This window comes from Cyanistes caeruleus, chromosome 7, assembly GCF_971803275.1.
Source record: "Cyanistes caeruleus chromosome 7, bCyaCae1.hap1.1, whole genome shotgun sequence".
Lineage (NCBI taxonomy): Eukaryota > Metazoa > Chordata > Aves > Passeriformes > Paridae > Cyanistes > Cyanistes caeruleus.
Genome location: NC_141707.1, coordinates 34762206 through 34774851, shown reverse-complemented (window position 1 = coordinate 34774851; position 12646 = coordinate 34762206). Strand labels below are relative to the sequence as shown.

General features: G+C 37.3%; 1 protein-coding gene across 7 annotated transcripts in view; it reads right to left on the bottom strand.

Moving 5' to 3' along the window:
- MGAT5 (alpha-1,6-mannosylglycoprotein 6-beta-N-acetylglucosaminyltransferase) overlaps window positions 1–12646 on the bottom strand; it is a 113618-nt gene that overhangs the window by 76950 nt on the left and 24022 nt on the right. Inside the window, exon 1 of one of the 7 annotated variants that reach the window (XM_086898683.1) lies at window positions 10207–10345. The exons of 5 other annotated variants lie outside the window; for them this stretch is intronic. The gene's annotated coding sequence lies outside the window, so the exon portion shown is untranslated. Of the gene's footprint in view, window positions 1–10045; window positions 10140–10206; window positions 10346–12646 lie in introns of those variants that run through there. One more of the 7 variants, XM_086898682.1, reaches the window with a different exon arrangement.

Below are 12646 nucleotides of genomic sequence, written 5' to 3'. Positions count from 1 at the left end.
AATGAATGGATTTCCTGGTATTGCAGTTGTTTATTCCTGCAGGGATATCCCAGCAGATGTCCCACCCCAGTTGGCCAGTCAGTCTGTGTTCTGAAACACTGCAGTCCATGCTGTGATTGTGAGATGCTGGCTTCCCTCAGTCCCTTTGGAGGCTCAATCTACCTTCCCTTTTTTCAAACCACAGCATTAACAACGATAAGTTACAGCCTCCTACTTAATGCAGGCAAGTGAAAGCAAAGAACAGTCACATGCTGTGTTGGTAGAAGATAAGAAAGGATCAGAGAAGAGAAAAAGAAACCTGATTTCTGATAAGATTACTTGCATTTAGACACGATGTGTGCTCATACCATTGTCAAGTGCCTTTGTACCACACACATTTTGACTCCAGTACTGACACTGCAATTAATTAACCAATACATTTAGGGAACATACTCCACTAACATTGAGCTATCCACACATCTAAACAAAACTTGGTGGCCTCAGTTACACTGAGTGCTCAGAAGCAATTTAGCTGCTGTTTAGCCACTAACCACATCAAATTTAAAAAGCAGAGATCAGACAGCAGGACGAGCAAAGGCTGAATCCACACCTGCTTAGGGTGCCAAGGGCTGTATCCTGCCTGAGTGGATCACAGAAACAAAAGAACATTCATTTTGATAGGTCAAATCATAAATTTGAAGCCAACTCAAAACAGTGTTGCTAATACTAAAATAAACTTCCTTTATTTAGTTGTGATCAGTCCAATAAATGGCAGAAGTCTGATGAAAAGCTGATAGAAGGTCCTGGAAGAAGTAGAAGCATGCCAGCAAAGCTGATAATACCAGCTCAGATCTGCAAGTCCTAAGTCTAGGTGCGGGCTTCCAAGTGGTTGAAGCCGTACATATTCCCTACACAGGCTCACAGACTCTTCAGGAAGAAGCTGAAAAAAATCATGCAACTATACCAGATTTATGCACACTTTTGCTAACTACACATTTTATAATTTATGTTCCTTAATATAGAAAATAAATGCATGAAGCCATTTCCCTTAACTGTATTACGGAGTCTTAGTTTTGCTGTTCCTTCTGCTGCTCAATTTTATTTTCAGCAATGTTTCTGCCAACCCATTCTCTTCTGCTAGCTGACAGATGTCACTGTGTCTTCTCGCTCACCACCCCTCTACAGCTGATGTGGCACCATGTACTGTGCCTGAAGTGGCAATTTGGGATGTAATCCCATGAACTGAGAAAAGCAAAACAACGCTGGGTCACAACAGAAGCAGCAGGACAGATGGACTGAAGGAGAGTAAGAGTATAAATACTCCAGGTTTGGGAGTCATGTTTGCTTTTTTGCATGTAGTACAAATTGGCAGGAGGTGGTGGGATGAAAGTTGAAGGAAGGGAAAGCAGTCTCTGATAAGGTGCCATAAAAACAAGTAAACTTTCATCTCGAGCAAGCAGCTTGCCTTCACTTTCAAAAATAAATTCCCCCACTTAGAAACAATTTGGGTGGCATCCCACCTTAATTCCCCCATGTGGGTCTGTGCTTTCACAGAGTTGAAACACTGAAGTGTTTCGAATTTTCTACCTAGCACATCACTTGCTGTAGCTCAGTCCCACAAAACTTAAACCATCTGATGTTCTTTCTTTCATGCAGTTTGCTTACTGTGATATTTCAGGGAGGAAAAGGAAAGAACAGATAAGGGGGAAAAGGATTAGAGGGAAATCCATAAGGGAAAATCCTTGTGGTACATACGCTGTTTACTGATTAGAAACACTCCAGGCAATGCATTTAAGAACCTAATCACAAACCAACCTGATCTTCTTTCAATAAACTGAACGAATGTTAGGACTAGGAATAGGACTTCAATGAAGTTCAGAAAATCAGAAATGTTCCTGACCTTCAACAGGCAAAAGAAGTGTACATTTTTACAGCTATTTACAGTCAAAGGACAGAGAATATTAATAACCTTCGTCTTGCTGCTGCATTAAAACCACATGCCCAAAATAGCATTTTCTCACTGAAAAGAACATTTTGGAATGTCAGCATGCTGACCGAGAGATTAGGAAATAGTTTTTGGGGTTTTTTTTTCTGGGTTTTGGTTATTTTTTGGGTTTTTTTTCAAGAAAGTAACTTACAGAGCCTGAGAGCCCCAGTTATCACCTACAAAATCCCTAAAACCGGTGAAAAAAGTACCCATGAGACATGTTTTCATGGCTTCAAGACTCCCTGAAGCCCACTGCACAAACAAACCTTTAAGCTACTTCATTAATTTTTATGAATTTTAAAAATAGGACTTATGGCCAGTAAGTTTTATCATATTTCTACTATGCATAAAGTACATATATTTTTCTCTTCCCCTCCTTGCAACTCCCCTCACTGAAAGGCTAATATTTGACATTCTCTTATGTCATTCTCAATTTTACATTTAACATTTGCCCTCTGAAGGACAAAACCATGGCACCTGCAGAGAAGCAGGGCCTCACCCTTTTCAGATCACCTGGATGATCTCCAGATTCATGAGCAAAACATTCTCAGTTCCTACACAGCAACCCTGGGTTCTGGTAATGCTCTCCCACTTCTTTTGGGCACAGGGTATCTGTGGCAGCAAGAGCTGCAAGCATTGCTATGAACTTAGCCAGAAAACTTTATTTATTTTTAATGAATAATAAAAATTAACTTCAGTTTATTAGCAAAGCAACCAAATTATGAAGCACTCCAAGAATGACTAAGTTTATTATATAGAAATTGGATCCATTAGCTCATTTCTTGCATCAAGCTGATACTCCAGGCTCCAATCTCACCCACTGCTATTAACCACAAATCAGCCTGTTACATCACATCTTGTGGTCTGTCCAAGAGGAAAAACAAGCAACTCTCTACAGGAGCTCTGTCCAACTCTCAGAGGAAAGTCAAAACCTTCTTTGTATTCAACAAGAAAGCTCTCATCAATGTGGATGCCCAGCTATCATCCCCTATCAAATCCACACATTAAATGTGGTCTTCAGCCATTGTGCTGGACCCCAGACAGCTAGCCAAAAGTAAATAAAGGTTACTTAAAAAACAAAAATTTAATTGAGTTAAAGTAAAATTAAATTAATAAAAAAAAAAAAGTTATTAAAGGAAAGATCCAAGCATGTTCATACTCAAAATACTCACTACACCTTACTGAAAAAGTTTTTGAAAAACAGAAAACAAAGAATTTAAGTACGCCTGTGTAAAAGAGTTAACCTTCTTGAATTTTTTACCATTTGCTAGGAATTGTAGGTAATCAAAACAAAAATAAATTCTCATTAAATTTGGTTTAAATTAACTGTTGCTACAGGATTCTACACACAAACTTTTTGCAAAGGCCAAACACCAAAGGAAGAGACAAAAAAGTCATATTTAAATAGAGGAATAAATAAATAAATAAATATTTATAATATATAAATATATAGAAGTTTTTTATGTGCATGCCATTAAGCAACTGCATATCAGATCACAGGGAGGACAAAAAAGTAAACAGCTAAGCTGAACATTAAATAAGTTTTCAGAAATATTTATCTTTTTATTGCTTTAGAATTTCTTGAACTTGGGTCAAAGTATAACATTTCTTCCAATGGATTTGTTCTTGGCAAGCACGTTGAACACATTCCAGCTTATGTGGCTAGACAAATGGCTGAAAGTACAAGCTGCATCTCCAGAGAACAAAATTTAATGGAATTAAAATTTCAACACTGTCACCTGTTTGGAAGCAACTGTGCTGCTGATTATTCTATCAATCTGCATTTAAGACCTTTTCTTTATTATTGAAAGGATGAAATTGTAATTTGTAATCTAATTCAAACGTTAGTAGGGCAGCAGAACATTTTAACCTCTTTCCTGCATATATCCTGTTGCTTAACACTGGTATTTTTCAACAGCTGATACCACCAAAGATTAGAGAAGCACTTTTAATTGAAATGAAAGAATGAAAACTGCCAGTATTTCTTATTTCCCTTTGTAAGGAGCAACAATCTGTCACACAGAGATGTCAAAATATTTAAAGGGACATACATGAAGTTCTGTACAAGTGCAGTGAAGCCCTGTTAGAAACCTCAGTTAAAGAAAGAAGAAAGAACTTTAGAGCACAGGGCTTGAAAGTAATGCTAGAGGAAATAAAAGACAAAAGTTTCACTGTCTACACAGTTCAGATCCATTCAGCCATAAGAAAACAGTAATAACACAAGCCTTCACACAAAACCTCTGATGATTCTCATGATTCACATGATTCTCACAATGCTGTTAAGAATTTTAAGGCTTTGTGAGAAAATACAACAAATACTGAACGATGTGACCGTGACCCCAACAGAATTTTTCAAAGACAGCCAGGTGAGGACAAGCATAACCACGTTCTATCCTGTCACTGACTGTAACCACTGCACTGCTGGGAGAGCATCAGCTTTCCAGTCATTGTTAGATCTGCAGGATCTAATAAACTACACAAGTTTCCTCTGCAAACAAATGAGCTGCACTTGGTTTATCACAGGGCACAACTTCTGAACTATTTTGAGGAGGTGGAAAACAGCCTCCCCTCTTTCAGCATCCCTAGACAGCTGTAGAACAACTTGTACTGGCAAACTCTGAGGAATAGCTTTGTTTCAGCTGTAGCTCTTACAAAGCTAAATGGGGAAAAAAAAGAAAGAAGTGACGTGTAGAAAACAGCCTGCACAGGCAGCATAAGGAAAATGAATTAGTAATAGGACTTTGTGGTTTTGCTCCAGACTACTGATAGGTAGGGAGAGGCAGGACAACACATAACCCCAGCACCACAATAAAAATAATGTGAAAATGTCCTAGCAAGCAGCACAGGTTCCTGATCTGGTGTTTCACACAACACAATACTAAAGGATGCATACAGAACCCCCTAAGCTCTCTTCATTGCTTACGTCCCATCATTAAACAACAAAATCCCTCCTTTTAGCCTCTCTTGCTCCCAGGTTTTCAGGTTCTCTAGATAATGATAAGCTACTGCTTGAAAAAGCTATTTCATCTGCTGGTTCTGGTCCACAGTGCAGTAATGGTTTGGATAATGAACTTTCTTTAATGCCTCAGTGCTTTTTATAAATAATCAATCCTAATTACTAGAAAGGCCTCCTTCCCAAAGCATGCTTTGTTGAAGCTATTATCAATACTCCCATTCAAGGTTTGGTATAAAAAGTAGCTTAATTTTCAGTGCTGAAAGCAAACCATTATTCCCCCTGCAATGCAGTTTCAAAATAAATGTACGTTAACATCTTGGAAAATTTAATTATTTACAATATTGAATGCACCAGTAGTCATGAGCTTCCTCTTCCTTCTCCAAGGTTCTAGGTAAACTTGAATAACAAAGTTGTCCTTATGAAAATCAGAAAATAAAGCCTGAGGTCTGTCTTTAATAGACATAGAATCACAGCTTAGGTCTTGAAATCTCTATTTAAGTGAGCAAATACCACAGCAGAACAGGAGCACTTCTGCAAAAGAACCCGATAGGTTTTGAGGACATGACATTCACACCAAATTTCAGCTCAGAGGCGTGGGTGTCAGTACTGGGAGGACAGTGCTGTGGATTGTATCTAATCTGGTTTTAAAGAACAAATACCAACAGTTTGAGGATATCACTTGTGCTCCTGGAATATTTTCATTACAGAGCAACTCAGTTTGTGGTGTCCAAGAGTACTCCATTATGTATGTATATACATAATATACATAACAATACATATATATACCTATCTCAAAGTTTTATTTATGGGTTATGAAAACACTTCCAAAAGCATGTCTCATGCAAACCCATGTTTGAGCACGTTAAAATTCTCTGAGCTACAAAACTCATTTCTGTCATATACAGATATGAAGAAAATTGCCAAGTAAGTAAATGCATAAATAAATTGCCTGTAGTTATTCTCTCAAGTAGCATAATGCAATTTGTAATTTCAATGGTCAAAAAGACAAAACCCCTATCACTCCCTTTACATGCATTTTAGTTATAGATCAGCACACAATTCCAGATATACTAAGAACACACTTGAAAATAGTTCAGCTCATGCATGAATGAGATTTAACTTTATCCAAAAGGGTTTATTGATTTCCTGCAGCTCTGTAACCTGCTAAGGCTACCCACACCAGGCGTTCTTCCTTTTACAGTCCCCAAACCTTTGCAACAAAATACTGCAAAGATGAATACCAATCCAGTTTTCTACATTTTACTTTTTACCACCTCTTCTGCTTTTTTTCTTATTCCCTGTCTTCCCTTGCTGTGGAAGCAGAAGCTTTCTCAGCCAGCTACTGATTCACAGAAAGCTTGTAGGAATTTCATCACCAATTTGACTGAAATTCCAACAGGAATTGGAAGTATGAAGGACAAAACTGGGTGACTGAAAGGGTCTTGTTTCATTGGGAAATCACAATAGAATAAAATCAAAGTGGGAGAAATTTTGTATTCCTGCATTCTAGGTACAACAGATTACAGATAAATAATATTATCAATAGGAAAGCAGAGCTAAGCTCTTCCTTTTAATTGTGAGCAAGAACTTGCAAATGTCATCTGCATTTAAGATGCAGTAAGAGATGAAATTTCAGAATAGCAGATAGGAGAAGAAAGTTGTAGAGAAAACAATATGTAAGCTTGAAAATCTGATGAGTGGGGAAACCACTGTAAGAAACACAAGGTATTAAGCTGGTAAAGAAATTGAAAGATGAGGAAGGGGAAAGAAAGAAAAAATTCCCTGAGTGACATGAGGTAAGAAAACATCTAAATGCAAATCTAAGAGAGTAAAGGAAATGAATGTTAAGCAGATGAAAAGATACTAAAGAGAGCAGCCTGACTGACAATGCACAAACTGAACGGCTGAATACACCAGGTCAAGCAAGACCAAGGAAACACAGAACATGAAATAATGCTAAATCAACATGCTGAGTGACTTGCCAACAGACACAAAGGCAACCACAGGTGCAAGTAGCAAAGCATAACTAATATGTTTCCATACACAAATAGGACTTTAGCTACTGATAGAGGAAACAGTTCTCTTGTCAAAAGTTGTTGCTTCAGCTGCTAAAAGTTCTGTCTTGAGTGGGAAACAGGTGGAGCTTTATGAGGAAGTCACAAACAGAGAATAGAACTTCCTGTATCAATACCTTCCTTAAATAAAATATTTAAGATAATGGGAAAGTTGTTCAGAACTATTCCTCAATATTACCATTAGTCTTATCAATATCAAAAGATTAACTTCTCATGGGGTCAGCTCTCTATGTAATTTATCTTCCAAACACTTGCATCAATTCAAACCATAAGGATCCAGTCCTTAGTAAATAGGGTTTGCTCCACCACATGTATATACATTCACGAGTATAATAATTTCTACAGCTTTCAGTAGTCCTCAGGGACAAAATGTAACATTATCTTTGCATAAAAACATTATGGGTCTATGTAAATGTTGCTTCATAGGTAGTAAAAGGATTCTGGAGACAGACAGTAACAGGAAACAAAACCACAGACATTGCAAGAACATATTCAAGATCTACGTGCAGGATGATGAAAATATTTGGTATAAATTACATATTAAGCATCTATGCTTCAAGAATTCCAAGGTCTAGGGTTCCATTAATTACTTATTTAAATTAGTGAACATCATTCCACGTGGTCAGTGACAATTCAGAGTAACACTTTCAAATGTTCCAAACCAGACACTGTCTTTAACCTATTTCACACACAGAGTCACATAGGAAAGATACTCAGAAACACCACATACCACACAGCTAACCACAGATGACAGAAGAGACATAACTAAACATCCTTTATAGATTTTGGCAATTTCCATTAGTACCTCCACATTTATTTTGAGAATAAATTCCCCTCAATGCCCCAACAATGCATAATTAATTACATTTATTGACATTGAGGTTAGAACACTAGTCAAGTGTCATCATATTAAATATTGCACAAGAGTGCCACGAGGCTTTTTTTGATACTATGAAATCTGAAGATGTCCAAAAGAGATGTTTTTAAACCCACCCTTGCGCAGAGCTCTTTGCAGGAGTCAGCTGGCAGCTCAGTGTCTGTTACTAGCACACCACCACCTCCCAGCCCAAGTACTCCCTCCAAAAATCAGGCTTTAAAATTGTATTTTGCTAACAACAGAATAGGTTTCCTGAAGGTTGGTAAACATGGTTCATCACCAGCAGCCATGCTGTAGATTTTGCACTGGGAATCCATGTTTAAACAGGTGGCTGCGTAGTGAGTGTCAAGCAAAGAAACACTCCCTTGCATAACACCCTTTTTGCATTTTTATATAAGCACAAGCCAAGAAGCACATACTGCTAGAGAATAGAATGATTTTGCTGCATATCAGATTTTTCAAATCTTGTAAGATTTACTTAATCAAATATGATTTGAATATCTCGTCTTGCTCTTCTTTCCCCTTTGCTTATATGCCATCTAAACTCCAAGCTCCAAATCCAACCAAAGAATGACCCACCCAAGGCAGAGTTTTGTAGGAGCAGCAATTCCCGTTATTTACTTTTTAAGTATTATAATGCACTAAAGGCAAAACTTCATTAGGAAAAATATCTCATTTTTCCCTCAAGGTCAACCACTTCTGAGTCAACTCTCAACAGCCAAATAAGAAGAGTTGCATCACTTTAGAATAATAAATCCAGTGGGGCAAAAAAATCAATACACAGCATTATATAGTGTATGTGTATATAGTGATTAAAGAAAAAACCCCATACAGGACTTCTTGCAAAATCTGCTCTACAAAATTACAGAAGAAAGCCATCTTTCAGACTGTGTGGTAATGAGAGGACAAAAAGGTAGATTGGCATTTTTGCCCACTTAAGTCAACATTTCTATTTTTTTAGATGACAGGGAGAAGGAAGGAGTTTGAAGGACAAAGCAGGAACCACAAATAACCCAGATCTAACATTAGCAGTGGGTGAGAGATAAATGCCTAAGAAGTTTTATGAGCAAAACTGAAGTGACATTGCGAACACTGCAAGCAAATAAACATCAGGAAGATTAAAAATGCAAGCAAGCAAGACTTAGAGAAATGTCAGCAAAACCACCAGCAAAAAACCTCCCCACACTCCAGCCAATTCCAAGGAAGTAATTTTAAAAGAACAAGAGCAGAGAGTTTTTCCCTTTTGAAAACAGGAAGGCATCATGACATCCCACAATTTTTATTCAAGAACCTTGACAAGAATTCATTTTTAAACTTAGTGTTGCATAACTAAAAATAAATAGTCTTCCACTGAATTAAATTTATTTTAAATAAAAATATATTCACTAACATCTTCTATTCTTCCTCCTTCACTGAGGTTTTTTTTTTTTTTTATTGCAATATGGCAAAAAGGTTTTGAAACCTCAGGTTTGGAAGGAATATTAAATCAAATACCTGTTGTGCAATTTTTCAAGAAAAGCAAAAAATGGCACCAGCTAAAACAGAGTAAAACAAAACCCAAACAAAAGAAGAGAATTGATTGAGGAAGAAAAGTTGCAATCCCTAGTTTTCAACAAAACACATTGCCTTATGTCCATTTACATCAAAATCAGAATTAAAAGAAAATTAAGTTTTTAAGAAGGTAAGGCTGGTTACAAATTCCAGTGGCACAGACAATATATTCATCTTCATTAGACCTAAGCTTTCAACTAAAGCAGGAGGGAAAAACTAGCTTGTGCAGCAGTTAAGGGCTAAATTGTCAAGAGGTTTTAAGTCAATATAGAAAATGAAATTACAAGGGCACACCAAAACTCAAGAAACACATATGTGCGAAATAATAAACTAGAAATGCAATTCCTGTGAATCGCAAAAGGCCCACAGTTGTGACCATATTTTTCACAAGTCAAGTTGCAACCCTTATGTGCATTTTCCTGTCTGTAAAGTCAGATTCTAGGTACCTAAATGCATCAAACTGGACAATACGGTATAGGCCATGGGACAACAAAGAAATATAAAAAAGGATTATTTTATAAAGGAAAACTAGCACACATCCCTCCTAGCCAATGTTGGATTTCACTGAGGTACGGAGTGAACACCTACCATACAGAAAGGATTTTTAAAGCCAGACTTACCTCTCCAAACTGGTCTTTGCACTGCAGTAAATCCTGCTCAGGGATTAGGATACCTTGGACTCTCTGATACCAAAGGCAAAGGTCTGCCTTGTGCCTAGCAACCAAGCCATACAGAAAGAGAGAAGAACAAGTGGATGGATTGGACACACAAAGAAACAAACCTCAGGAAGTGTTGCTAACGAGAGCGAGAGTCTCATTTCCTTCTTGTCCCCAAGTCATCACAGCCAAGCAGAGTTTTCAGAAGAGATCTGAGAACCATCAGGCTTTGCTGAGATTAAAGGGAGATTTCTCAACCGTGTTAGGGAGGAAGGAGGCAGAAAGCAAAGAGATGCTTTTCACAGGGTATCTACAGGCAAACCCACCGTGGGCAGCACGTGGCCCTGGGGGAGGCACGGAGCAAACCCTGCTGGGGGAGGACGATGGCGACACGGAATGTAAAGACAAATTGATGATGTTTCAGTGGGGGAACAGCAGGCAGCAAAGGATGGGCAAGGGGAACACGGTCAGACCAGTGCGTACAGGAAAATACAGAACTTCAGAGCTGTCAGCACAGCGAGGCCAGAGAAAAATCCTTTTACACTAAATTGAGATTAGAAAGGGGGGAGGTGTGTTTGCCTGTTAAAACATTTATGCTACATGACAGGATGAAAATGGCAATACCTCAGAGAAAGTGTGTCAAAACTCTGCAAGACTCACGCTTGGGGGTTTTCTGCCTTTTATTTTTTTTTTCCTAATATTCTCACATTCAGAATTTGGAAAGAGAGGCTGATACTGTGGCTAGAAAAGACTGGGAATGAAAATGATTTCAAGAACATGAAGTTTGGTTTATTAGCTTAACGGAGGCTTACTGTACAATATAGGAATTACATGCAAGACTATGTCATTGCAAAAATTATACTAATTTACAGGTTTTTTTTCTTAAATAAAAAACGTTTTGTTACCATCCACAGTTAACCACTCTGACTATTAAGGAGTGAGAAAAAATTCTGAATCTCTGCCAATACCAACATTTTCCTTTACTACAGAAGTGTGCCTTAAATGGAAGTAACACAAAGAAAAATAAGGGGGTTTTTGTCAGTCATGCTAGATGACTGTCAATAAAAAAAATGCTCAGAATTTGTTAACAGTTTCTAAAATATTTTCCCTTCTAAATTTCAAAGAATTGATGTCTCAGAGGTGTATCTACAGAAGTGTTGTTTTTATTTTAAAAAGGCTTCTTTTTGCATTTATCATTAAGGCTTTTAAGGCACCCAAGGTCCTCTTCCTGAATTTTAATGTATCCAACAGGTTAAAGAATCCTAGAGACATCCTTCATGTTATGCAAAGTACTGTCCTTGAAAGTTTTTGTTGTTTCTACCCTTGAGCCCACAACATTAGGATTTCTTTTAATTAACTGAGAACTATAAGACAAGTGCTAAAAAAAAAAAAAAAAAGAAAAAAAGGGAAAAAGTCACTTTTATTATGGCAACTGTCAACAGAACAGCAAGAATTTTAAAGAAGTCTCAATAAATATGCAAAGAGGCGTCTCAGAGATTTATGAACACGCCCAAATACCCAACTCCCACAGCACTTAATGAGACACTCCTGGGTACTCCTGTAGGTGTCTGAACACCTTCTACAAAGCAGGCTCGGGGTATGGTTGAGCATAATTCACACCTGTGGTCCCCATCAACGTCAGTGTGGTGTGGTGGGCTTTTGGCACCTCCAGAAAAGCCCACACATTTAAGTCACTTCTGATTATCTCCATCTGTGCACATTTATTCCTGTACAAAATTATCTCATCTCTGTTTATAGTTTAAACCTCAAGCTTAGACCTCGGGCTCACACATGGAGACAGGAATACTAACAGCAATTTCTAAAAGAGTAGGAGTGAGGTTGGAATTTTTCAGCACCAGCTTATTTCTTCTTTCTCCCTCCCTGCGTCCTTCTTAATGTGTTAAAGAGGGAGGGAAAGAAAAAAATTCTTCAGGATTTGGAATATTATACTTGCTACATTTGGAAATATAAATCATAGCTGTAACAAGAAGTCATGAGAATAAGAAAACTTTGAGATTTGAATACTGGTACTGAAAGTCATCTTTTCAGTTACTCTTTGTGATTTGCTTAAACATGGAAAAAAAATTAAGAGACCTGAATTTTAAGCTTTACATATCCCAAATTTTCTTTATAACAAGAAATTGAAGTTACAGCTCTTTTTTTAATATTGTATCAGTTTAGCACCTGAATTTTAGATATTTCTATAATAGTGCATTTTATATGTTATGAATGTCAATATCTTCATAATTGATATTATATATTAATAAAATTAATATATAGTATATGATTCAGAAAAATAGACTAACATAATGAATGAAGAAGAATCTGAAGAGAAAGGACATATATATGTGTGTGTGTGTGTGTGTGTGTGTGAAGTCATTTTCCAGGACTTGACTTTTGAGAGGGTGGTCAAAATCTGTTTAATTCTGGTATTCAGAAAGAAAGTTGATCAGTTCAAGGGCTATCTATTCCCATAGAAAGTGTTTATTTTAGTAAACTCTTTCTTGGCATCATCTTCAGAACATTCATATTAACAGATGGAATAAAAATGTGGCTCATAGGCAG